This window comes from Chionomys nivalis, chromosome 1 (assembly GCF_950005125.1).
Source record: "Chionomys nivalis chromosome 1, mChiNiv1.1, whole genome shotgun sequence".
Lineage (NCBI taxonomy): Eukaryota > Metazoa > Chordata > Mammalia > Rodentia > Cricetidae > Chionomys > Chionomys nivalis.
The window spans coordinates 34,745,155-34,771,452 of record NC_080086.1 but is presented as its reverse complement, the minus strand read 5'-3'; the positions used below and the strand labels follow the sequence as shown (position 1 = coordinate 34,771,452).

The 26,298-nt window shown below is 43.3% G+C and overlaps 1 protein-coding gene across 2 annotated transcripts in view; it reads right to left on the bottom strand.

Moving 5' to 3' along the window:
- Raf1 (Raf-1 proto-oncogene, serine/threonine kinase) overlaps positions 1 to 20,571 on the bottom strand; it is a 55,873-nt gene extending 35,302 nt beyond the window's left edge. The window contains exon 1 of one of the 2 annotated variants that reach the window (XM_057788219.1): positions 20,190 to 20,571. The gene's annotated coding sequence lies outside the window, so the exon portion shown is untranslated. Of the gene's footprint in view, positions 1 to 19,644; positions 19,761 to 20,189 lie in introns of those variants that run through there. The other variant, XM_057788220.1, reaches the window with a different exon arrangement.
- Between the last annotated feature and the right edge of the window lie 5,727 nt (positions 20,572 to 26,298).

Genomic DNA, 26,298 nt, shown 5'->3' with positions numbered 1-26,298 from the left:
AGCCTGGTATTGCCATAAGAACCAAATAGAAGGCCTAGTTATCAATCCACACATCTTTGAACACCTGATTTTTGACAAGGAAGCAAAAATTATCAAATGGAAAAAAGAAAGCATATTTAACAAGTGGAGCTGGCATAGCTGGATATCAACATGCAGAAGAATGAAAATAGACCCGTATCTATCACCATGCATAAAACTCAAGTCCAAATGGATCAAAGACCTCAACATAAAGCCAGCCACACTGAAACTCACTTGAGTTTCACTGTGTACTTCACTGAAGTACACTTGAATGCACTGACACAAGGAACCATTTCCTAAATATAACCCCAGCAGCACAGACACTGAGAGAAATAATAAATGGGACCTCCTGAAACTGAAAAGCTTCTGTAAAGCAAAGGACACGGTCAACAAGACTAAACGACAGCCTACAGAATGGGAAAAGATCTTCACTAACCCCACATCAGACAGAGGTCTGATCTCCAAAATATATAAAGAACTCAAGAAATTGGACACCAAAAGATTACATAATCCATTAAAAAAAATGGAGTACAGCCGGGCAGTGGTGGCGCACGCCTTTAATCCCAGCACTTGGGAGGCAGAGGCAGGCGGATCTCTGTGAGTTCGAGACCAGCCTGGTCTACAAGAGCTAGTTCCAGGACAGGCTCCAAAACCACAGAGAAACCCTGTCTCGAAAAATCAAAAAAAAAAAAAAAAAAATGGAGTACAGACCTAAACAGAGGAATCTAAAATGGCTGGAAGACACTTAAGGAAATGTTCAACATCCTTAGGCATCAGAGAAATGCAAATCAAAACAACTCTGAGATTCCATCTTACACCTGTAAGAATGGCCAAGATACAAAACAGTGATGACAACTTATGCTGGACAGGTTGTGGGGAAAGGGGAACACTTCTGCATTGCTGGTGGGAATGCAAACTGGTACAACCACTTTGGATGTCAGTGTGGCGATTTCTCAGAAAATTAGGAAACAACCTTCCTCAAGACCCAGTAATACCACTTTTGGGTGTATATCTAAAGGATGCTCAATCGTGCCACAAGGACATATGCTCAACTATGTTCATAGCAGCTTTGTTTGTCATAGCAAGAACCTGGAAACAACCTAAATGCCCCTCGATCAAAGAATGGATAAGGAAAACGTGGTACATTTACACAATGGAGTACTACACAGCAGAAAAAAAAACAACATCTTGAACTTTGCAGGAAAATGGATGGAGCTAGAAAACATTTTGAGTGAGGTAACCCAGACACAGAAAGACAATTATCACATGTACTCACTCGTAGGTGGTTTTTAAACATAAAGCAAAGAAAGCCAGCCTACAAACCACAATCCCAGAGAACTTAGACAACAATACGGACACTAAGAGCGACTTACATAGATATAATCTACATGGGAAGTAGAAAGTAGAAAAAGACAAGATCTCCTGAGTAAACTGAGAGCATGGGAACCTTGGGGAAGGGTTGAAAGGGGAAAGGGAGAGGCAGGAAGGGGAGCAGAGAAAAATGTAGAGCTCAATAAATATCAATAAAGGGCTGGAGAGATGGCTCAAAGGTTAAGAGCACTGGGTATCTTCCAGAGGTCCTGAGTTCAATTCCCAGCAACCATATGGTGGCTCATTGCCATCTGTAATTTGATCTGGTTCCCTCTTCTGGCCTGCAGACTGAACACTGTGTAATAATAAATAAATATTAAAAATAAATAAATATCAATTTAAAAAAAAGCAAAAAAAAAAGTAATGAGTTGGAGAGTAGGACCAAAATATATATGCTTATGATATTGTCAAAGATTAAAAAAAAAGAGACGGGCAGTAGTCGTGAATGCCTTTAGTTCTAGCACTTGACTTGGGAGGCGGAGGCAGGTGGATCCCAGGAGTTCCAGGTCAACCTGGTCTACGGGACTGTTGCACAGAGAAACCCTGTCTTCAAAAACAAACAAAAACAAAAAATTAAATAAAAAGTATTTTTAGCCGGGCGGTGGTGGCGCACGCCTTTAATCCCAGCACTTGGGAGGCAGAGGCAGGCGGATCTCTGTGAGTTCGAGACCAGCCTGGTCTACAAGAGCTAGTTCCAGGACAGGCTCCAAAACCACAGAGAAACCCTGTCTCGAAAAACCAAAAAAAAAAAAGAAAAAAAAAAGTATTTTTAAAAAAGAACCAAAAATTAAAAAAAAAGCTAGTAGAGGAGCCCCTTATCATGTGCGTGCATATTCCAAGACCCCCAGTGGATGTGGAATATGAATGAGCTCTTGTCATGCAGGATAGCCGCAACTGTGAGGCACAACAGCAAAACCAGCATGGACCTCTTACTCCTTCACAGCTTCAAATAGCAGTCTCCTTCAACCTGCCAGCTCCCTTTTCTTTTCTTAGGTCCCTTGTAGCTTCTCTTTAGCATATCCTCTTGTAAATGGGACATTCTTAAGTAAAATAACAGTAATGTGAGTGCCAGCCTGTAATACCACACAGGAGGTCTGATAACAAGTACGTGACCGGAGGGTAGCATAAGGAACACAGGTATGCCAGACAAAAAGATGACTCACGTCCCAGGAAGGACAGGAAACAATGGTTTGAGGTTTCACCATGCTACTGCAAATGGCACACAATTTAAAAGTCAAGAATTTTCACTTCTGACTGTCCAGCTTATATTTTAAGACCACACTTAACAGGTAACTGATACTGGGAGAAGCAAAACTGAACACAAGAGTGAAGTTCATTTTCTGTTGTTACAACAGAACATCTGAGACGCAATTGGTAAAGAAGCTTATTTTGGCTTATGGTCTGGAGGCTGGAAAGTCCAAGAGTATGTCAGCAGTGCCTTTGCTTCAGCTCATGCCCAAAGGCAAAAGGGAAACAGTATATGCCAGAGACAAAGCACAGGAACTTCATGCTTTAAAAGTCACTCTTGGGGGGCTGAAGGTCTCAACCTCTCTGGCTGTTCTCTTAGAGGACATGGGTTTGGTTCCCAGAATCCAAACGGCACCTAACAACCACCTGTAACTCCAGTTCTAGCGGATCTGATGCCTTCTTCCAGCTCCCATGGGCACTAGGCATGTACATGGTGCACACACGTAAATAAAAAAAAATAAATAATGCTTTTTTTAAGCATGTTTATACCAGGGTTGATCACAACAGTCAGAACAGCACAACAATGAAGAGGAGAGGAGCATAGCTACTGCCGCCCTGTTAGCTGAGGCTCCAGCAAGAACTAAAATCTTAAAAGTTACTCTCATAGTAATTAATCCAGACCAGCAAGAGAATACTCCTAAAAATGGCATTAACTCTTCTTAATAACCTAATCAACTCTTAAAGGTCCCACCTCCCAATACTAACCCAGTAGCAATTACATTTCAACATGAGATTTGGCTGACTGGGTCAAACCACATCCAGAGAACAGTGAGGGAGATAGTACTGTACATGTGAAAACACAGGGGAACTTTAGACACTGTGCTAAGCTAAAATCCAAATACTGGCTCTGTTCATACAAAAGTCCCCAAGCAAATTCACACATAATGTATCCATAGTACCTGCTTCTCAGGAAGCTAAGGACAAGACAGTCTGGAAGTCATTGGTGTAAAACCAGCTAGACACAGCAAAAAAGATAAGGGGGAGAAAGGGAACTGTTAAAGTGGAACAAAGCCAGGCAATGGTGGCGCACACCTTTAATCCCAGCACTCAGGAGGCAGAGGCAGGTGGATCTCTGTGAGTTCGAGGCCAGCCTGGCCTACAGAACAAGTTCCAGGACAGCCAAGGCTACAAAGAGAACCCCTGTCTTGAAAAACTTAAAAAAGAAGGAAAAAAGGGAGGGAGGGAGGGAGGGAGGGAGGGAGGGAGGGAGGGAGGGAGGGAGGGAAGACAGAAACAAAAAGTAAAAGGCAGATTAGTGACTGCCTAATGCTATTTTTATTTTTTGAGTGATAAAACTGGAACAATAGCTAATGAGTTAAGTAAGATATCTTCTCTTCCACAGGAACCAAGTTTTAGTTCCAGCCTTTGCTAGACCAGCTCACAACTGCCTGTAACTCCAGTTCCACGAGATCTTATGTCTTTTTCTGGACTCTAAGAACAACTGTACATACATAGGGACACACACACACACACACACCACCTACAATACAATAATTTAAAACTGTTTTCTTATGGAATTGCTTCCCTGGAAAGCATTTGTCACTGGGAACCATGGAAATCAAAAGTTCTGGGGTGGGGAGAACAATAGAGTGGGTACAAGTGATTTGATCAGGGAAATAGGAGGAAGGGGGGGCTCAAATTAGAAAAGGGAGAGATGAATAAAGGAGAGAGAGGGGTAAAACAACAGTTAAAATGCCTGAAAAGAATCATAAGAAATCACACTATTAACTACCTTTAAAAAAAAAATGATAAAACGTGTTTGTGTGTGTGTGTTTGTGTGGTTTAAATTAAAATATCTCATCTGGCCTAACAATGCTCCCTCCAAGAGTCAAAGACCATCTAACAACCCCCCCCCCAGAATCAAGCATGAGAAGTCTTTGTTTGATTTGTTTGTCAGAGTTGTTCAATAGATTTTCAAAATATTACAGACTATGGCCTTTGGTTGCACACCCCTACCCCAGGGGTGAAAATTAAGTTCCTACTGCTGAAAGCATCATGCACTTCCAATACAGGGCCCAGAGACCCTTGAGCTGGAGTTGGCCTAAATGCTTCCTGCCTGACAACTTTCATGGCACCAGAAGATGGATCTCTCTGAGTCTGAGGCCAGTCTGGTCTATAAAGCAAATTCCAGGACACACCAGGGCTATTACACACATAACCCTTGCCTCCTAAATCAAAAAGAAGGCAAGCACTCTAGCAACTGAGCTACATTCCTGGCCATTAAGATATTCTTTTTGTTGTTGTTGTTGTTGTTTTTGTTTGTTTGTTTGTTTGGTTGGTTGGTTGGTTGGTTAGTTGGTTGGTTGGTTGGTTAGTCAGTTGACTGGTCTCACTATGTAGCTCTGGCTATCCTGGAACTCAATATGTAGATCAAGCTGGCCTCTGAATTCACAGAAACCTACCTTTCTCTGCCTCCCGAGTGCTGGGATCAAAGGTGTGCACCAACACATCTGGCCTAAAGATATTCTTTTTCTTTATTGACTATTTTTATGTTTGATTATGTGTTGGGGAAAGGACAGAGAAGGAAAGCAAGGAAAGAAATATCTTGATAGAGAATTAACGAGAAACCTGGCACTAGGGAAATTCCCAAGAATACACAAGAATAAGCCTAGATAAAACTCTAAACAATAGTGGAGAGGGGGACTAAACTGGCCTTCCCCTGTAATCAGATTGAAGACTACTGTAATTGTCAAATCTTCATCTAGTAACTAATAGAAGATGCAGAGATCCACAACTAACCACTAGGCCAAGCTCCTGGAGTACAGCCAAAGAGAGCAGGGAGTGATAATACAAGCAAAGGGGTCAAGACCATGATGGGGAAACCCACAGAAACAACTGACCCAAGGTAATGAGAGCTCACCAACTACAGACTTACTGCAGTAGAAGCTACATAGAAAAGAACTAGACCCCCTGAATGCAGGTGACAGTGGATGGATTGGGCAGTTTATGAGGCCACTGGCAGTGGGTCCAGGATCTAGCCCTAATACACAAACTGGCATTTTGGGGCCCATTTCCTATGGATAGATAGCTTGCTCAGCCTAGACACGGGGGGAGGGCCTTGGTCAGACCTCAACATGGTGATGGGACAGACTTCGTTGACTTTCCATGGGAGGCCATACCCTTTCTGAGGAGCAGATGTGGGATGGGTTGAGGGGAAGATGGGAGGAGTGAGATGAGGGGCATGAAGGAGAACTGGGATTTTAAAAAGATATAAAAATGGTTGTTAAAAAAAAAAAAAGAATATTTGGCTATGTGTACCATACCCATAGTGGCCAGAAGGGGGAGTTGGATCCCCTGGAGCTGGAGTTACGAATGGTTGTGAGCTACCATGTGGGTTCTAGGAATCAAACCAGGTTCTCTGCAAGAGCAGCTGGTACTCTAACCACTGAACTGCTTCTCCAACTCCCATATTCTTAACTATACTTAAAAATCCCAGTTTCAGAGAATGTGGTAATATACTATGTGGTTAATATTGATTATAGAAAATCTTCATCAATGGAGAGAAACTCAGAACTGTAGAAAACAATTTATTTAGTTCTCCTTTCCATTCTCTCACAATACTGATAGAATTAATCAAGAGAAAGCCAAGCATGATGGTGTGTGTCTTTAATCCCAGCAGAGGCAGACAAGTATCTGATTTAGACCAGACTATTCTACACAAGTTCCAGACCAGCTAGAACTACATAGTGAGACCCTGTCCAAGTCATTATCATCATTGTCCATCATCATCATCAACAACAACATAAAGCAAGTATGGTGTAGGAGTTCCTTCTGTTTGTGTGTTGCTTTCATTGGATAATGAATAAAGAGACTGCCTTGGCCTAGTTGATAGAACAGAACTTAGGCAGGCGAATTCTTGGAGGAGGAAAGCAGAGAGAGAACCGCCATGGAGCCACCAGAATCAGACATACTGAATCTCTCCTGGTAAGCCACGACCTCGTGGTGATATACAGATTAATAGAAATGGGTTAAATCAAGATGTGAGAGTTAGTCAATAAGAGGCTAGAGATAATTGGCCAGGCAGTGATTTAATTAATACGATTTCTGTGTGGTAATTTTGGGTGTAAACTAGACAGATGGCCAGGACAAAGGGCCACCCTCCTCATGGAACACAAGTATTATTATCTCTTTTTTAGTTTAAAAAAAAAAGTAAAATTTAGGGCTAGAAAATAGCTCTGTGGTAAAGTGTTTGCCTAACATGGTTAAGGCCCCAAGTTTAATCCTCTGCATCTGAAAAGAAAAAGTGAAGTTTTAAAAAATAGGTAACAGATTAAGAGTTAAGAAACAGTGAAACCCAGTACTATGCACAATGAATGTATGTCAACTTAAACAAACAAAGCAGGTCTTCAGGTTTTAAATTACAGCTGTATGGTATTACTGATTTAAATTATATCAATTTGGACTTGAGGTAATTATTATGTATTGTTAGTATTCTACTACTTGGAGACATGTGAAAGAAAGGAGAATACAGACTATGCCTTACACATCATTAGCAATTTGCAGTTCTCTTCTAATTCAAGAAACCACTTCTTTTCTAAGTGATAAAAGATTTACTTTAAATTAGTGGTCTTCAAGCAGTCATAGTCCCAATGATTTTCTAACTTGGTCCTTCCTTCTTCTTAGCCATTAAGTGATAGAATAGACATTAAAATTATGAACTTCTGTTTATATAGCTAACAATCTGCAAATATAATGAAGATATAATACAAATTTCTATTAAGTCATACATGAAAACTGGGTTGTCATTCTTTTTTTTAACCTTCACTCCCAAGAACTTTTCCCCAGTGGTGGTAATAAATATAGGCTGGGTAAAATAAAATCCCACGTAATTATAAAACTGCTAAACTACACACTATGATTAGTTCATGTTAGTCGAGTAACTAGTAAATGCTAGCCAAGACAAAGCAATTCCTATTCATGGGAATAACTGAGCACTGCCCTAAAGTTACAGTTGTGCTATAATAGTACCTGTTGTAAGGAGTTTCTCCTTGGCTTGAAAGCAGGAGGAAGAGTGAGGTAACACAGCTAAGTCAACACCTGCAGAAACACTATTATCCATACTGGCATCTAGGTTTAAGACTTACTTGTGTTACTGTCTCTTCTACTTGGCATGTACATGTCTAGTGTTGTCACCATGCTGTGCCCACAACCCAGGGGCTGGAGAGTAAGTTCAGGGTCAGTGCTCTACTACTGAGCTACACCCTCAGCTCTTGCTCTGTTAAGACAGGGCCTGGCTACCTAGCCCAGGTTGGCCTTGAAATATCAACCCTAGCCAGGCAGTAGTGGTGCACACCTTTAGTCCCAGCACTTAGGAGGCAAAGGCAGACAAACCTCAAGTTCGAGGCTAGCCTGGTCTACATAGTGAGTTCCAGGACAACCAGGGCTACACCAAGAAACCCTATCTTGAAGAAAAAAAGAAAAAGAAAAGAAAAAAAAAAACAAGAAAAAACATCAACCCTCCTTCTTTCCAATGCTGGGATTATATACAATATGCATAGTTATGCAACCTGACATATTTCTTACTTTTTTAAGATTATAGAGAAAACAAACCGTTAGTACGAACTGCCTCTCAACATTACCTGGAAAAGTCTGCAACTCCTCTGTGTAATTATACACCATCACATCCATTCCTTTTTACAGATTATCGCAACTTTTTTTTTTTAAATGTATATGGGTATTTTGCCTGAAGGCATACCTGTGCACCCATGAAACCAGAAGAGAGCATTGGATTCCCCTGGGAGTGGAGTTACAGTTGTGAGACATCACAAAGGGGATGGAAATCAAACCTTGTCCTCTGGAAGAGCAGTTAGTGCTCTAAATTGCTGAGCCATCCCTCCAGCTTCTCTCTCAAAATTTTTAAAAGACTCCTTGGGAGCTGAAAAGCTGGCTCAGTAGTTAAGAGCACTTGCTGCTGTTCTTGCAGAAGACTCAAACCTGGCCCAACATCCATGTTGGCAGCTCACAACCATCTGTAACTCCAGCTCCAGAAGATCCAATGCCCTCTTAAGGTTCCCATAGGCATCTGCACTCATGTCCTCAATCTCACAGAGGCACACATAATTTTAAAATAATAAATATTTTAAAGATTCCTTGGAACAATTCTAGACACATCTGTACATTAAAATTTATGAAGGACAGGCTCCAAAGCTACAGAGATATTTTGAAAGTTGCATCGGTTGGTTATAGGTTAGGAGTGTGTGTGTGTGTTCATTTCCCAAAAAACAAGTACAAGCAGTAGGGATAAATCCTGGTGCCACTGCCAGTGGCCCCTCAGTCTGCCCCAGCCATACTAGTAATTAGTTTGAAAATACCAATGCAACTGAGCATATAACACTGGGGGGGGGCCCTCACAAAGTTTCTGCTGAACAAACATGAGCTGCTCTGATCCTCATCTCATCACCTCAGGTAGAAAAAAGCAATGGTCTAGTTTGCATAAGGCTTATGCTACAGTTTCCCAACCAGTCCAAAAGGGCAGTCTCATGCACTGCAAGGTGGTCAGTGTGTGTCAATATTCTGAGTTTCCTCATCTCTCTTTCTCAATTTCTGGCCACAAACTGGTGACTTCATCAGATGACTGGACAACACAGACTTGCATAAAGAAATGGACCACTCTATCCTTCCAAATGTTAGCAAGTGTGAGCTACTCAAGTATCAGAAGCAGATTTTATTGTTTTAAAGTATGATTGTTTTAAAATACAAATTGAGCCGGGCGTGGTGGCGCACGCCTTTAATCCCAGCACTCAGGAGGCAGAGGCAGGCGGATCTCTGTGAGTTCGAGACCAGCCTGGTCTACAGAGCTAGTTCCAGGAGAGGCTCCAAAGCCACAGAAAAACCCTGTCTCGAAAAACCAAAAAAAAAAAAAAAAAAAAAAAAAAAAATACAAATTGAGAATGAACTAGTTCAGAAACAGTCGTTTCCACAGTGAAAAATGCCTGGGACCAATTTCATTTTAACTCTCACCAGATAATGAGTTTTTCATTATCCTCTTTAAATCTTTTGAATTGTTTTGGTTAGCTGGTTAGCTGGCTGATCTAGGGTCTCACTATGTACGTCAGGCTGGTCTTGAACTAGTGATCCTTCTGTCTCAGAATAACTTGGGATTGATTATCAAGGGTACAGCCCAATGTCTGGCTTTCTTTGAATTGTTTTTAAACTCAGCTCCAAATCAGTCATTGCTTCTTCGTTTAGGTAGTAACAGATAGTTTTGTTTTTCAAGACAGGGTTTCTCTGTGTAGCCCTGGCTGTCCTGGAAATCCCTCTGTCGACCAGGCTGGCCTCAAACTCAAGAGATCCACCTGTCTCTGCCTCTCGAGTGCCAGGATTAAAGGTAAAAGGCATGTGTCACCACCATCCAGCGTAACTCATCATTTTTAAATGAACAATCCATTTACTAAGTACAACATTAACACAATATCAAACTATACAATATGCAAATAAAGTATAGAGATGCCAAGTCTGGTACCCACAGTAAGGAGCTAAAATGACTATGTCTGAAGGGAAGGAGAAACAGCAAAAGCCACTGTTATCTCATCTTGCTTGAAGCTCACCACATGGGAACACTAACGACTTAATTTTGTGTCACACTGTATTTCACATAAAAATTATAAATTTTTGTGGCAAACCTTACATACACAGCAAGTAGTTCAAAAAATTAGCCTTTTTGCCAGGCAGTGGTGACACATGCCTTTAATCCCAGCACTTGGAGGCAGAGGCAGGTGGACTTTGTGGGTTCAAGGTGGGCTTTGTGGGTTCGAGGCCAGCCTAGTCTACAGAAGGAGTTCCAGGACAGTCAAAATTACAAAGAAAAACCCTGTCTTGAAAAAGAAAAAATAAAATAAAAATAAAAAACAGCCAGAGTAGTGTGGCACATACCTTTAATCCCAGCATTTAGGAGGCAGAGGCAGGTGGATCTGTGAGTTCAAGGCCAACCTGCTCTACACGGAGAGAGTTCCAGGCCAGCCAAGGTTACACAGAGAAACCCTATCTAAAAAAACCTGGGGGGGGGGGAGGGGAGCAATTATCCTTTTGCCAGGATGTGGTAACGCACACCTTTAGTTCCAGTGCTCAGGAGGCAGAGGCAGGTGGATCTCTGAGTTTAAAGCCAGTCTTGTCTGCACTGCACAATCTGGGACAGCAAGATGGCTCTACGGGTAAACGAGCTTGCTGCCAAGTCTGACAACCCAAGTTCAGTCCCCAGGTCCAACATCATAAAATAAGAAAACTGCTCCTGCAAGCTGTCCTACATAATAATGTTTTTTTAAAAAATTGTTTTGCCTTTCTCACGAAGGTGCTATCATATCACACTTGTAATCCTAGAACTCAGGATGCTGAGGAAAGAGGAGAGTTTGAAATTGAGAGTTTGAGGCCAGCCTGGACTACTTTAATCAGAACTTTGTGTCAGTTTGAAGGAAAAGAAAGAAACTGCAATGGTTTGGATATGAAGTATGCTTCTGCCTTGGCTGAAAGGCTCTTTAGTGAAAGTTTGGTTCACAGCTAGTGATATTCTTTTGGCTGATTCTTTTAACTTTAAGGAGTAGGTCACATCCTTAGGGGCTGTACCTTGTCCCCAGGATCCCTCTTTTAACTTTAAGGAGTAGGTCACATCCTTAGGGACTGTACCTTGTCCCCAGGATCCCTCTTTCTGTTTCCTGTCTATCACAAATTCAGTAGCCTCTCCCATATGGCCCCACCATCATGACATTCTTCCTCACCACAGAGTACATAATCAACAGAACTATAATGTAAACATGGGAAATCTCAACACTCCAAAGGTAGAGGCCAGAGGATTAGGAGTTCAGGACATCCTCAGCTACACAGAGTTGCAGACAAACCAGAGATCATGTCTCAAAAAATTCACATACAAACTTAGTATTGGTAGGCATGATGGCATAATACTTGGAATCCCAGCACTCAAGAGACTAAGACAGGAAAATGACTGTGAATTCAGAGCCAGCCTGTGATTTCTTAACAAGACCTTGTTTTAAAAACAAAATATGGCATGGCCTACAGGAGTTTCAGAACAGCCAGAGCTACAGAGATACCCTGTCTCAAAAAAAAAAAAAAAGGAAGAAAAAAAACAAAAACATGGTCAGTAAATGGCTCAGCAGATAAAGGCATTTGCCACAATATCTGATAACCTCAGTTTGATACTGGGGACCCACCTGGCAAGAAAATGTACCTGCAAATTGTCCTGTGATAAATATAACTGTGAAACAGCAAGGAGATGTTAGGATTTAAATTCACACTCTCACACAACCTGGCCCTTCAGGCTCTCAGATAAAATTGTTTCCTCACAAATATCAATAAACAAACATGAAGCTGAAATCAGTCATTGGAGTTTATTGTCTAACAAGATGAGGAGCTCCCAAATGACTAAACAATAGAGGCCACAGAAAGAATGCAGAAGATTAAGGATGGTAAATAACATTAACAGGAGCAAAAGGTCAGGGAGTGACTCTCAGAGGAGCAAGAACAAACAGTAAGTTCTGCTAGCCTCCTCCACCAGACAAAATCCTTCAAGGTAAAAATTGCATTCCCAAGGTGATGGTGGCGCACACCTTTAATCCAAGCACTAGGGAGGCAGAAGGGGGCAGATAGGTTTACAGAGCGAGTTCCAGAACAGGCCCCAAAGCTACAGAGAAACTCTGGGAGAGATAAAACAAACAAAAATCTGCATTCATCACCCTGTACCCTTCTCAGTGAGTGCCTGCACCTACTAGGTACTTTAAAAAACAGCTTTTAGGGCTAGCAAGTGGTTCAGTGGTTAAGGGTGCTTGCCTGATGATCTAAGTTCAATTCCCAGGACTCACATAGAAGGAAAGAATAGATTCTTTCCTCTGACCTTCATTTGCGTGTACTAGAGGGATGGGTAAAAGACTAGGAGTACTTAGTATTCTTGCAGACGACCTGAGTCAATCCCAGCATCTGTGTCAGACAGCCAACAACTACCTATAACTCCAGCTCCAGGGGGATCCACTGATTCTGGACTCTTTAGGCATCTGCATTCACATGCAAATACCCCCACAGGCACATGCATGCAAGTAACTAAATCTTAAAATAATAACAATGACAACTTTTAGTAGGATAATAAGAAATATCTGTAACCTTTGCATGTAGGAGGCTGAAGCAGGATTAGATCAAGGCTAGATAGAGTTGGTTATGTAGTAAACTCAAAGTCCATAAAACACTGTCTCAAAATTTTTCAAATTTAGCAGCTAAAGAGATGCCTCCATGATAAAGAGCCTTTAATGTTCTTACAAAGAACCCAGGTTCAATTGACAGCATATGCATAGTTGGGTTGTTATGGTTCATCCATAACTCCAGTTCCAGAGAATCCAACAGGAACAAGCATGGTACACATACCATGCAGGTAAAATATTAATACATGTAAAAATAAATAAATCTAAATTTTTTAATTTAAATAAATAAATTAAATTAAAAATGACTTTTAGCCAGGCGGTGGTAGCACACACCTTTAATCCCAGCACTTAGGAGGCAGAGGCAGATGGAGTGAGTTCAAGACCGGCCTGGTCTGCAGAGTGAGTTCCAGGACAGGCTCCAAAACTACACAGGGAAACTGTCTTGAAAAACAAAAGACAAAAAAAAAAAAAAAAAAAAAAAAAAAAAAATGACTTCTAAATCTGGGGCAGAAGGTCCTGGGTTTGATCCTTAGCACCACATAAAGTGGGTGTGAGGGGTCAAATCTGTAATCCCAGCAATTGAGAGGTAGAGGAAGATCAGAAACTCAAGGCCATTCTTGGATGTACAGCAAATTCAAGGGAATAAAGACTTAAAGGAGAATAATGAAACAGGAAGGGTTAAACAGAGAATAGGGTAGAGGAGGAAACATGGAAAAGACCTTTCAAAAAAGACTTAGTTAGTACTATAGGAATTTTCTAAAATATCTATATCTACAGAGAGAGAGATAGAAATAGAGGGAGAGTATGTGTTAAATGTCCCTAATAGACACCAGAAGCTAACTAATAAAAAATAAAAATTCCAGGGCCAGGAAAGGTTACTTGTTTTGGAACTGTCAGCCAATGAGGGCCCACAGAACCCCCACCCCCAAACATTATAGGATATTGTCATTGCTCTTGGATATCCTCCAGAACTTGAAAGTGAGAAATTACTGCTGAAGACACCATATACTTGAGTCATAAGATATGGTAAAATCAAGATGATATGGAACTAGAAGCTTCATCCCTATTGGCTAGCTTTCAAAGGGCTGGAGGGTGCTATGCATGGTACTGAAGGAGAAAATCAATCATCAATCATACACAGCTACAATAATGGTCAGCCTTGACAAGCAAGACATGCAGCGCACCATGCAATGGTGGCACAAACAGCATGTGAGTAACCAACTACTTTCTGACTGGATTTTAAAACCCAATCCACAGTATAAAACCAATACCTGATACCATTATCAAGCTAAGAACCTTATGATTAGATAGATCAGTGCTCGCTTCGGCAGCACATATACTAAAAATGATTAGATAGATCATAGACCCTAGGGGAAAACTTACTATTATGCTGCTAAATGAACACAGTATAAACTGACTCCTAGTGACTACACCCATAAAGCAATGTATCTATCTCAATCCTCATCAGAGAAGTTTTTATTTGCAGTGATCACAGTGATTTACAGTGACCCACAACTAGCCAAGATGCCTCAGTCCTAAAGGGAACACACATACTATACTTCCAAGGTTCATGGATGACTGAGGTTCATGGATGACTGAGGAACAGGGGGGCAGCAAACAGTCTAAGTGCCAGAGGCAATGGATGCCTACAAGGAAACCATCTTCTGGACACGGCAGGGCAGTTGCACATTAGAATTCACAAAGTTGGGACAATATGTACAAAACCTTTGCAAATCCAAGCCAGATCAAATAAATCCCACCATGGAGAAAGGAGTTGAGCACACAATCCCACCCCTAGCTGGGAGCTATTGGCAATTGTCAGCTGCTAGAAAAGGGAGAAACAGTTTCTGAAAGAGTGTAGGCCTGGGTGAGTCAACCATTCTCCAGTAGAAGACCACACACCCAAGAATATTTGGGCAGCACAAATTGGTCTTGAAAGATTGTTTTGTTTTTGTTTGGTTTTTTGTTTGGTTTAGTTTGGTTTGGTTTTTGAGACAGGGTTTCTGTATAGACATGGCTGTCCTGGAACTTGCTCTGTAAACCAGGCTGGCCTGGAACTCAGTGGTCCACCTGCCTCTGCCTCTGAGTACTGAAATTGAAGGTGTGCACAACCACCCGGTGATTAAAAGAAAAAAAAAAAGAAAAGAAAAGAAAAAAATGACACAAAGTTGGATGGGTAGAGAAGGAGAGGTGGATCTGGAAAAGTTGGAGAAAGGGGTGAATACAATCAAAACATACTATATGAAATTCTTAAAGAACTAATAAAAGCCAGGTATGATTTACATGCCTATAATCCCAGCACCTAGAAGGCTTAGGCAATAAGATTGCCATGAGGCTAGCCTGTCTAAAAACAATAAACAAGAGACAAAAAGTCATCATGGATATAACTATTAACCACTCTGACTCTCCCAACACTGATGTACTGGGTTGAAGAAAGCCAAAGAGACTGGCAGTGTTAATGACAGAGGTTGCCTAGTCCACTTAAAGTCCTAGATTTAATCCTCAGCACTGTACCCAGAAAAACGGGGAAAAAAGGTGTTTTGCCCAAACACCAAGTCTCCTTATAGAAAGTCAAGGAAAAAAAAAAAATCAGAGAACTTATACTTCATTGTAGTTTAAAAAGAAACAGAGAGGCAAACATCTTGACTCATCTAGTCAGTATGCTTACTCTTGCTATTGGAAGACAATAAATTATATATAATAGAAGAAGATGAAGCCTGCACACCTTTAATCCCGGCACTTGGGAGGCAGAAACAGGCAGATCTGTGAGTTCAGGGTCTACATAATGAGCTCCAGGACAAACAGGGCCATGGAGAGAGACCCTGTCTCAAAAAAAAAAAAAAAAAAAAAAAGTTCTTCTCTGAAGGAATGTGCCATACAAGAGTTCACTTAAAACATTCTCATTGCCTGCTGTTTCCCATTTGTTATCCAAAAATGTAAACATTGCTAAATCACAAGGATTTGCAAATTCTAAAATAGCTCTTTAGGATTGTTAATCCCCACCCAGCTAAATCCTTTAAAACCTGGTCTAAAAATAAAACCGTGTCAAGTGTTCTTCAAAATATACTATGTATACTGATTGGAATGTGATGCCAATTAACATACTGTGAGCAATTAAAAACAATTCAAATAGCCTGTGCCAAGCTAAATAACAAAGAAATACCATCCACTTGACAATTTTCTTCAGCTAAACTGAGATTCTGGGAGTAATTTCAGAAGTCAAACATCTGAAATCATTCACTAGGTGTTGCAGCACACCTGTAATCCCAAATCTCCTGGCTGAAGCAAGAGGATCACAAATTTGAGGCCAGCCTTGGCTACATATATGTATCTAATACAAGCATGCATTTAATTTATTTTTATTTTATGTGTGTGGGTGTTTGACCTGTTATATGTCTGGGCATCATGTGATGCCTGGTGTCCACGAGAACAGAAGAGGGTGTCAGATATTCTGGAACTGGAATTACAGACAGTGTGAGGCCCCATGTGGGTGCTTAGACTCAAACCTGAGTCCTCTTAACCACTGAGCCATCTCTCCAGCCCTGAGAATATGAATCTAAAAAACAACAAGTGGATTGGAACAATGGCTCATCAGTTAAGAGTGCTTTCTGCTCTTGCAGAAAATCTGGTTTGGTTTCTAGAACCCACACGATGGCTCACAACTACTTGTAATTCCAACTCCAGAGGATCTGATGCCCTCTTCTGACCTCCACTGACACTACACACAGTGGCTCATACACTCAGTCACACAAAAATACAGGTACGATTTTTTTTTAAAAAAAGAAAAAAAAAAACAATCACCACAACAAAAACCACTAAGGGGCTAGAGAAATGACTCAGCGGTTAAGAGTACTAGCTGCTCTTGCAAAAGACGTGGGTTCAGTTCCCAGCATCCACCCACATGCTGGCGGACAACTGTCTGTAACCTCAGTTCCAGGTGATAATACCCTCTTCTGACCTCCAAAACTCCAGGCACAAACCTGGTTCACAGACATAAATGCAGGCAAAATAACCATACATGTATGGCTAAAAAAAAAAAACTAAAATTAAATCACTGAGAGCTATACAAATAATTCTGGGAGCAAATAAGTAACAGAATGACTCAAATGCTACAAAAATTAAAGGTGTAAATTTTAATGTGTAATTAAGGACTTTTTACTCACAACTTTGAAGGCCAAACTAAAACACTCAGACATTATTATTCTAAGATTACATAGTTTAGACCTCATTAGTATCAACGAAATCTTGACATAAATATTTAGTGTTATATTTTGAACCCACTGGATGGACAATTAGCAATTTCATCCATCTGTATGTGCACATATCAGAAAAAAAAAAACCTCAACAACCTCTCCCTAAATAACCTACTCCTTTAATCTCAGCACAATGGAGGCAGAATCAGGCAGATCACTGTTGAGTTAAAAGCCAACCTGGTCTACATAGTGAGTTATAAACCATCCAAGGGCTACACAGTGAGACCCTGCCTTAAAAAAAAAAATAGCCAGGCAGTAGTGGAGCACATCTTTAATCCCAGCAGAGGGCAGAGACAGGCGGATCTCAGTGAGTTTGAGACCAGCCTGTTCTACAGATTGAGTTCCAGGACAGCCAGGGCTACCCAGAGAAACCCTGTCTCGAAAAAACCAAAAGGAAAAAACAACAACAACAAAAAGAACCCAATATTCCTGATTTTTTTCCAGAGGTGGGAAACTGATTTTTATAGCCTATATACTACTTTAGAAAAATGACACAACAAAATTTTCAAGTCAAAGCTTGGTTTTATGATTTCACAAACCCCTCAGCGTTCCATTTGCTCACTGTCTTCCGGAAACAGTATTTAAATTCTCTTCTGCCAGTCAACATTACAGCATGCTGCTTGGCTAACAAGCTCCTCCCAAGATCAGGATTATCACTATTACACCAAAGCATTCTCTCATCTAATATTTTTTCCAATTTTTAAAAAGTAGGTGACTAACAAAGTTTTGTCTGAAGTTTAAACATTAAGTAATCATACATTTATTAACAGACTTCCTAAAAGAGCAATTTGAAGTTAGCATTATATTTACATTTTAAATTTTTTCTGTAAATGTCAAATTACTTCCAAAGGGTGTGAAGTCGTTTAATATTCAGAGCAAAGGTGCTGTGAGGCTAAAGTAACTGGGTTCAGAGCAGTTGTAATGCAATAGCATTCTTATGTTTGGATACTTTCTGTCATAGATGAAAGGTTTTAATACAGTTCTCAGTCTTTTTTTTCTACTAGGCCAAATCCCTTCAACTGCATTCAAAAGCCTTTCAGTCAAGCCTACTTCATAGGCACACAAGGTCTTTTCTACTATTGAGGAGACCTTAACAAAGCTGCCTGATCCCACTTCAGGGCACAATCACAGCCCTGTAGACCTGATGATAAGCCTTCAGAACAGAAACATCAGCAGGTTTATTTTTCCAAGTATCCAGAGCTCAGCTAGGTCAAATGTTGCTGCTGGATTTTAAACAGCTTACTTAGCCCTTGAAGAGATAAGAGCAAAAACAAGTCCAAAGAATTTCAGTGGTTTTCAGTGGCACACAACACCAAAGGTTTTGAAACTGCCCCTGAAGTCTCTTTATATATGAGTAGCCACTTCAGCATAAGCCTTAATCGAAGTAGCCATTTAAGAATAATGTTCATTGGGTTGGAGACTTTCACAAAGCCTGCAACCTGGGGACTCGGTCCAAAGAAAACACTGCACTGTATAAATAGGGTTAATTAAAAAAACTTTCATGCTACACTTTTTCAGGTGCTTTCCATAATCTGCCAATTTTGTGTGTTTAGGAACATGTTTTACATGTTCAGCAGAGATTTAAAACCCAGAGTTAGGAAAGAATACTACGTTTATGAAGTCAACATTTTTACTTGCACGTATAACCTTAGAAAAACCTGCAAGAATATCTCGAACTAGCCGGGCGGTGGTGGCGCACGCCTTTAATCCCAGCACTCGGGAGGCAGAGGCAGGCGGATCTCTGTGAGTTCGAGACCAGCCTGGTCTACAAGAGCTAGTTCCAGGACAGGTTCCAAAACCACAGAGAAACCCTGTCTCGAAAAACCAAAAAAAAAAAAAAAAAAAAAAAAAAAGAATATCTCGAACTAGGAGTCCAATCCAAGTAAAAAAGCATTAAACATTTTGTATCAAATACCAAAACTGGTTAGCTAGACTTAACAAAGTAAATCTTTTCAATTGTATCAACTTCACTACCATTGGGGGAGAGGGCAAAGTACGACAGTTAAAAATTAGCAACATGAAGCTAATTAATCCAAACTAAAACTAGTTCCCCACCATCCATCACATAGCTATCACACCCTTCACAAGCTATCAACTTTTCTTTTGAACCCTGATGTCTCACTAGCTCCTTCCTGCACCCCACATTTACTAGCTGCTCCCCAAACTCATCCCAACTCCTGGAGGCCATGCCCCTGCGCCTTGTTGCCAGCTGAGCCCTCCGCTGACAATGCCCTCCCCTCTGCCTCACCTAGCGAACAAGGTTCTTCCAAACTCGGCGAGAAGCAAGCAAGGAACCTCGGGGCTTCTCTACCCTCCGTGCGCACTTAACTGTTCTAAATCCCAAGAAACACTTGAGAAAAAACCAATCCTTATCACCGCGCATTGTTTTCACGCCCCGGGAGCCAGAGCACCGGGGGCAGCGTCTCCACAGACCCCACAGGACGCAATGCAGGCATTCAGACGTGCCCTGAATTCACTCCCCCTTCTCTACACAGACCCGACCCCCTCCCCAGGTCCCGACGAGATCCCACCGTCCACCCCCTAACAAAGAATGAAAACCAGAGGCACACCCTGGGCCCCGGAGAGAGAACAATGAATGAACACGGCCGACTCGCCTCCCGTGATGTCCCAACTCCTCTCTCCGCATCCACTGGCTCTGCAGAGCCTGGACGGCTGTCGATTCACACAAAAGGCATCCCGGCTCCCGACCTCGAGCATCCCGGGCCTCCCATTAGGACGCCCGGACCAAGTCCCCACGCCTTAGTGGCGGGGCACTGACCCGTTTCTCACTGCCTTCCTCGATTCCTTAGTCTTCCCTAAAAGGGTGTCACTTGAGCAAAGCAGCCCGAGAGGAGGTGCAAGGCCGGGCTCCCCCCACTTATGCAGCTCGAGAGAAAAGGAACGAGCCCATCCCAGTGACAACACAGGCACCGGGCAGCTCTGGGCGGATTTTTCCCCCCCATTGCCAAAATATGAGGAATGCGCGCTGGGCACCGGGGTGGCGCTGGCACGTTTCCGAAAAACACTGGGAAATCTGAGCAGGGGTGTGGAAACTGGCTCGCCGGCCATGACACTCGGCCCGCTCCCGGCCCGCCACCCGGGTGACAGCGGCCTGCCGGGCCCTTCGCCCCTCAGTCGCGCCGCCAGCCCCGCGGCCTACCTGAGGGAGCCGGGCCACGCCAGGTCCCGTCGTGCGGCGGCGGCGGTGGTTGAACGAACGGGATACGGTCACATTCGGCGCGTCCCCAGTCCGGGGGACGGGGCCCCGGGCAGGCCCCGCATCGCTGCACTAGCGCCCCGCGCCTCAGGGCACGCGCCCCAAAGCCCGGCCAGCTGGCCCGTCCGAGGGCCCGCGGAGAGCGGCAGAGAAGTCTTCCCGCCTCAAGCTCGCTCGGTTCTAACTCCCGCCATCTAAGATGGCGGCGCAAGCACCCGCAATGAAGACGCTCTCCGGCCGCCCCGGCGAGCGAGCCCTGCGCTCGACGCTCGTCTTCGCGACCTGCGGCGCCACGGGCTCCACCGCCTCTGCGCGAGCTCTCGGGCTCGGGTGTCCGTTTGAAACTTGGCTCGGGGATCTATCGCTCGGGCCTGGAACGTGGCCACGCCTCTTGGGGCGTGGCCTCGCGATACCGCGGCCGCCATTTCGGGGCTGATACTGGGGCGTCCCTGGGTGACGGCGTCTGGCCAGAGGCGGGTGGTCGTGGTCGCAGCCCGAGTCCGGCCACCCGCTAGGCCCTCGGAGGGCCAGACGAGGCTGGTGACACTCGGCACAGGGCCCAGCTTGAGCGCTTCCTCTCCGAAGTTGACACCCGTGGAGAATGGCGGCTTACGGGTTTTGTGGGAAAACCCTCATACTGTATTAAACCTCGGGTTCCGCATTTGTAAAACGAGGTTTTGCTGTCGTTCATCTGATTGACCAAAAACTAAAAGTATGGTGTTACACATCGTAGACCCAGCGTTTGGGAAGTGAAAGCAAGAGAATCAGGAGTTCACGTTCATGGTGAACTACATGGGACTCTGCCTCAAAAAAACAAAAGAAAAAAACAAACAAAAAAAAGAATGGCAATCTTTTGATTGATGGGCCGGTATGGCCCACGGTGCGCCTCCGTACAGTCCTGGTTGGGTAGACACCTGGAGGGCACTGTGACATCGTCAACGTTATTTTTTCTCTCTCTCTCTTTTTCCCCTTGAAATAGGGACTCACTTTTAATCCGGACCTGGCCTCCGCCTCTCTTCTCCTGCCTCTTAGTAACTATTTTCAAAGTAGCCATTTTGGGACCTGCGAGTTGACTCTCAGTAAAATCAGAATAAAACCTGATGACCTGAGTTAAGTCCTCTGATCCCTGGACAGTGAGGAACCTGCCTGACTCCATTTTAAAGGCAGGAGCTATTATGCTATATTTTTAAAAATAGGTTTCTACTTACTGTGGGACTTTAGTAGCTGTGTTTCTGGAACCTGACCTTCCCCAACCCATGACCTTGATTTGTTTTTGAGAATATGGTGACCCTGACCCTTCCTAATCACATGGTGGGTGATCATATGATATCTTTTTAAGTTTTTTTTTTCTTTATTGCGCCATGGTCTCCCTTCTGTAAAACTATGTCTGACTTTACTCCTTATAAGGGGCCCAAGTGGTGGATTGGGGGCTGCTGTCTTTAACCCGACTTAGGAGGCAGTCGCTGGCCAGCTAACTCCTGGGTACACCACATTAAAAATCAAGCTTGCCTCAAATTCGGTTCAAATTGCAGTAGTGGCCTTATTCTCGCCGTTGAAACTAACAATGGAAGGAGAAAGCAGACTCCAGGGAGTTGTCGTCTGACCTTGAGTACCCTGTGGTACGTGTGCAACCTGCGTCCGCACTTACAAACAAACATTAGACAATATTTTTTTAAATAACCATTTCTAAGTAAACATCTGTTGGCATCTAGTATATTCATGGTGTTGTGTGACCACAACTTTAGTTTCAAAACATTTTCATTACTCTGAAATAAAACTGCCCACTAAGCAATGTCTCACGAGGCTCCCACCCAGTGACAACCACCAATATTCATTTTGCTACTCCAGACTTAACTTTTTCTAGGTTATCTTATGTGCATGGATATTTAAAGCGTGTGAGGCCCTTTAAGACTTAAGTCTTTCACTTAGTCTGTTTCCAAGTTCATCTGTGTTACATGTGTGCCAACACTTCATTCCTCTTTAGTGCTAAACTCATTCTAAGTTTGTACCAGATCTTCTGTACCTGGGAGAACCATGGGTATTTAGGCTTGGGCCCATAGCAATGAGCAAGCCAAAGTCCCTCAAGGGGGCTAATGTAACAAAATAGCATCAAACAAGCAAGCCATGTGCCTGTGAGATTGAAGTTAGCGAGGAAGATGCTGGAGATGAAAGGATGGGATTCAGAACAGGCTGGTCTCCCTTAGATGGTAGCTCAGATAGGCACTGAGGATGAGAAGAGGCCAGGGAAAGAGCACTGTGAGCAATTGAAAGGGTATACACAAGGGCCGTGATGGAGACGCGAGAAAGGCAAGCATGTTGACAGCAAGGAGCCCGGAGGAGATGGAGCTGGCAAGGTGAGGACAGAGGACAGAGTCATTACCAGTCTGACACCCACGCCCTGGCCCTTCCTTGCCATCTTGCCTCTCCAGTGAGTTTAATTTTAGTCACAAATGAGTTTGGAGTGTGGGCCCTGCCTGGGCTGGGTGCTGGGAGAGAGACAGCCATGTAAATAAACAGTTACCCCACCAGGTGAGTGTAAGGGCACCCAGAGGAGGAAGGGAGGGATGGCCTCTGCCACAGTGGGTCAGGAAAGTCTCCACAGGGGCGAGGCTCATCAGAGGATGAGTCGGAATTTTCCAGAGAGAAGGGCAAGAGGCCAAGCAGAACAATCAAGAGCACAGAGTGTGACTGGCTAGCATGGTGTATTGGGGAGCAGCATACCACACCATCATCTGGTGGGAGACCGCCTCTCAGGGCAGGGAATGAAGAAAAGGGAAGCAGAAGTTTGGAGGGGCAGACATCTGGCCCAGCATCAATTTCCCTCAGGGCCAGGGCATGCAATCCTCCGTGCTGTGTGGGATCTCTTGCAGGAAAGCCTACCAGTCACCTGGGAGAGCAGAATGCCAGCCCGCAGCGCAAAAGCAGCCTGGGTCTTTGCAAACTCACCTTCTGTCTCTCTGGGCTGGTCACAGCCACACCCACCATCAAAAAGAGAAATCAAAGATGTCACCTCTCTATAGGGAAAGTGCAATTACTTAGAGTCGTAGGTGGCAGGAACTATGGCTGCAGCCATGTTTGGAAAATAGAGTCAGCCATATATATGAACCGCATCTTAATAAATCCATTATCTTGGAAAAAGTATCGCAAGGGGCTGGAGAGACAGCTCGTCAGTTAAGTATCCTTGCCACTCCTCCAGAGAGCCTGGATTTGATTCCAGCACCCACATGGAAGCTAACAATTCACTGTAACTCCAGTTCTGGGGGCTTGACGTCCTCTTCTGGCCTCTGTGGGCACTGCACACATGTGGTGCACATACATGCAGACATATGCCCCTACACATAAAAATAAATACAGTCTCCCTCCAGAAAAAAAGTTTTAAAAAGCATCAAAACTACCCGGGCAGTGGTGGCGCACTCTTTTAGTCCCAGCACTTGGGAAGCAGAGGCAGGCGGATCTCTGTGAATTCAAAGCCAGCCTGGTCTACAAAGAGTTAAGTCCAGGATAGGCTTGATAGCTACAGCAAAACCCTGTCTTGAAAAACAACCAAAAAAGGAGGGAGGGATCAAAAATGTCCTTAACTTGCACGGGAGGATTGTGAATCTCAAGCACTGCTTTGCTGAGTATAACGGCTGACCACATCTCCCTGGGACTGAAAGGAGCCCAGGGTTATGTGCCCACTCAGCATGAGCACCACAAAGGGAAAAAAGCCCAAACCAAAAAACACATAAAGTACATGCTCATCATCATTTTATGCCCACTACTTACAATTCAAACATGAGACCAGAATAAAATAATACAGTACCATAAAAATTAGACCTGCAAAAAAAAAGCAGGGAATTAACGTGTCCTAGACCTCCCTCAGCACCTGGAGTGAGTAGCACTGAGGCGGTGCCTAATCTGCACTTCTGTTTAGTAGCAAAATGCTAACAGAATAAGGCTCATTGGTTGACTAAGCCTTTGGGTGGCAAAGCCTTCCTTTCAAGTTATGCCACTGTCGCTGTTATCCATGGTCTACAGTGCTGGTTTCCCTCATTAGCTCACACTGACTCTTCCCATGCAGGGACAAAAGCCAGAGAATCAGGACTGAGAACCGCTGGTGTTGATGTTTGCGAAAATTGCGCAGACAATCAAACTTTCTTCTTTGGAGGTTAGGGGTGGAGGGTTTTTTGAGACAAGAACCCATGTAGTTCAGGCTGGTCTCCAACTGGCTACACAGTAAACTGTGGTCTTGAACGGTGAATCTGGTCTCCACTTCTCAGGTTCTGGGATTACAGACATGTACCAGTAGACTGGTTTTCTTCCTTTTCTTTCTTCTTTCTTTCTTTTTTTCCTTTGAGACAGGATTTCACTATGTAGCAGTCCTAGCTGAGCTGGAACTTTCTTTGTAGACCAGACTGCCCTTGAACTCAGAGAGATCTGCCTGCCTCTGCCTCCCGAGTGCTGGGATTAAAGGTGTGCACCACCACCAGGCTCTTTTCCTTTTAAAGGACATATTTATTTATGTTTAATGTGTACGTGTATGTGCCTGCAGCATGAGAGTCCCTGGTGCCCAAGGAGGCTAGCAGAAGGCAATGGAGCCCCTAGAACTGGTTGTATAAGCAGTTGTGAGCTGCCATGTGGGTGCTGGGAAAGGAGCAGGGTCCTCGGAAAGAGTTCTTAATCCCGGAACCACTCTTAAGCCCTTTTCCTTCAGATCTTGTTTTTTTAGAGGTGGGTGTGTGTCATGGAATATTACTTTAACTAGGCAAAGATGTATTATATTTGTTTATGCTGTATTTATTCAACAATGTAAAGATGTGTTACATTTGTTTAATTATGTAACCACGGGTTGCTGTTTCACCTTGCCTGCCTAAGGCACCTGATTGGTCTGATAAAAAGCTGACCGACCAGTAGGTAGGCGGTTGAAGGATCGGTAAGATTGGCAGGAAGAGAGGGTAAGTAGGAGAAGGAATCTAGGCTAGAAAATGAGAGGGGAGAGAACGAGGGAGAAAGAGGGAGACACCCTGGGCCAGGCAGCCACCAAACAGACAGACGTGGAGAAAGCAGGGAAAGTAGGGCATACAGAATGAAAGAAAGGTAAAACGTCTCAAGACAAAACGAGAGAAACAGGTCAAATTAATTTATAGGAATTAGTGGGACAAGCATAAAATAAAGCTGAGCATTCATAATTAATATTAAGTGTCCATGTCATGATTTGGGAGCTGGTTGGTGGCCCAAAAGAAAGCCTGTTAGAGAAATGGACTTGTTTCTCTCTATTTAAGTTAAACTGGAACAGGCATTTGCTGAGCAAGAACTGCATTTGGAGGACATAGACTGAACTAGCAGCTGGAGATGCTGAGATGCCCAGCCTTATGGGACTCACTGTGTCCTGTGCAGAAAGAAAAGAAACAACAACAATAAAACAGAAAACAAAAGAATTCCAGGCCTGTACAAAGAACCCAACCATGAAAGTTTGGGCTAGATGTTGTGTTGCATCGTCATAAGCCTAAAATCTCAGCACTGGTCAGGCAGAGGTGGGAGAATCAAGAGTTCAAGGCCATCCTGAGCATCATAATCAGGAGTTCAAGGACATCCTGTGCAAGGCAGTGAGATCCTGGCTAAAAAGAAAGGGGGAAGGAGAGGGAGAAGAGAAATGAAAAAAAACTTTTAAATTAAGAAAGAAAGAGGGAGGAATGGGCTAGATGGATGTTGTTCAACTAGACTGCTTGTCTAATGTACACAGAGTCTTGGTTTTGATTCCCAGAATTTGGCATGACTAAAAAAAAAATCCCAATTGGTCCTGAGCCCAATGGTAGTACACTTGCCCTAACATATGTAAGACTCAGGGTTCAGTCTCCAACAACACACACACACACACACACACACACACACAAAGACAAAATGATTGTAGAACCAATGGATAAAGACACTGCTGCCAGGGCTGTCAACCTGGGTCTGATCCCAGGGACCTCTGTGGCTGAAGGAGAGAACTGACTCCCACAGGCTGTCCTCACTGCCACCACCACTGCTGCCCCACAACAAAAGAAGGAAAGAAAATACCAAGATACTCTAA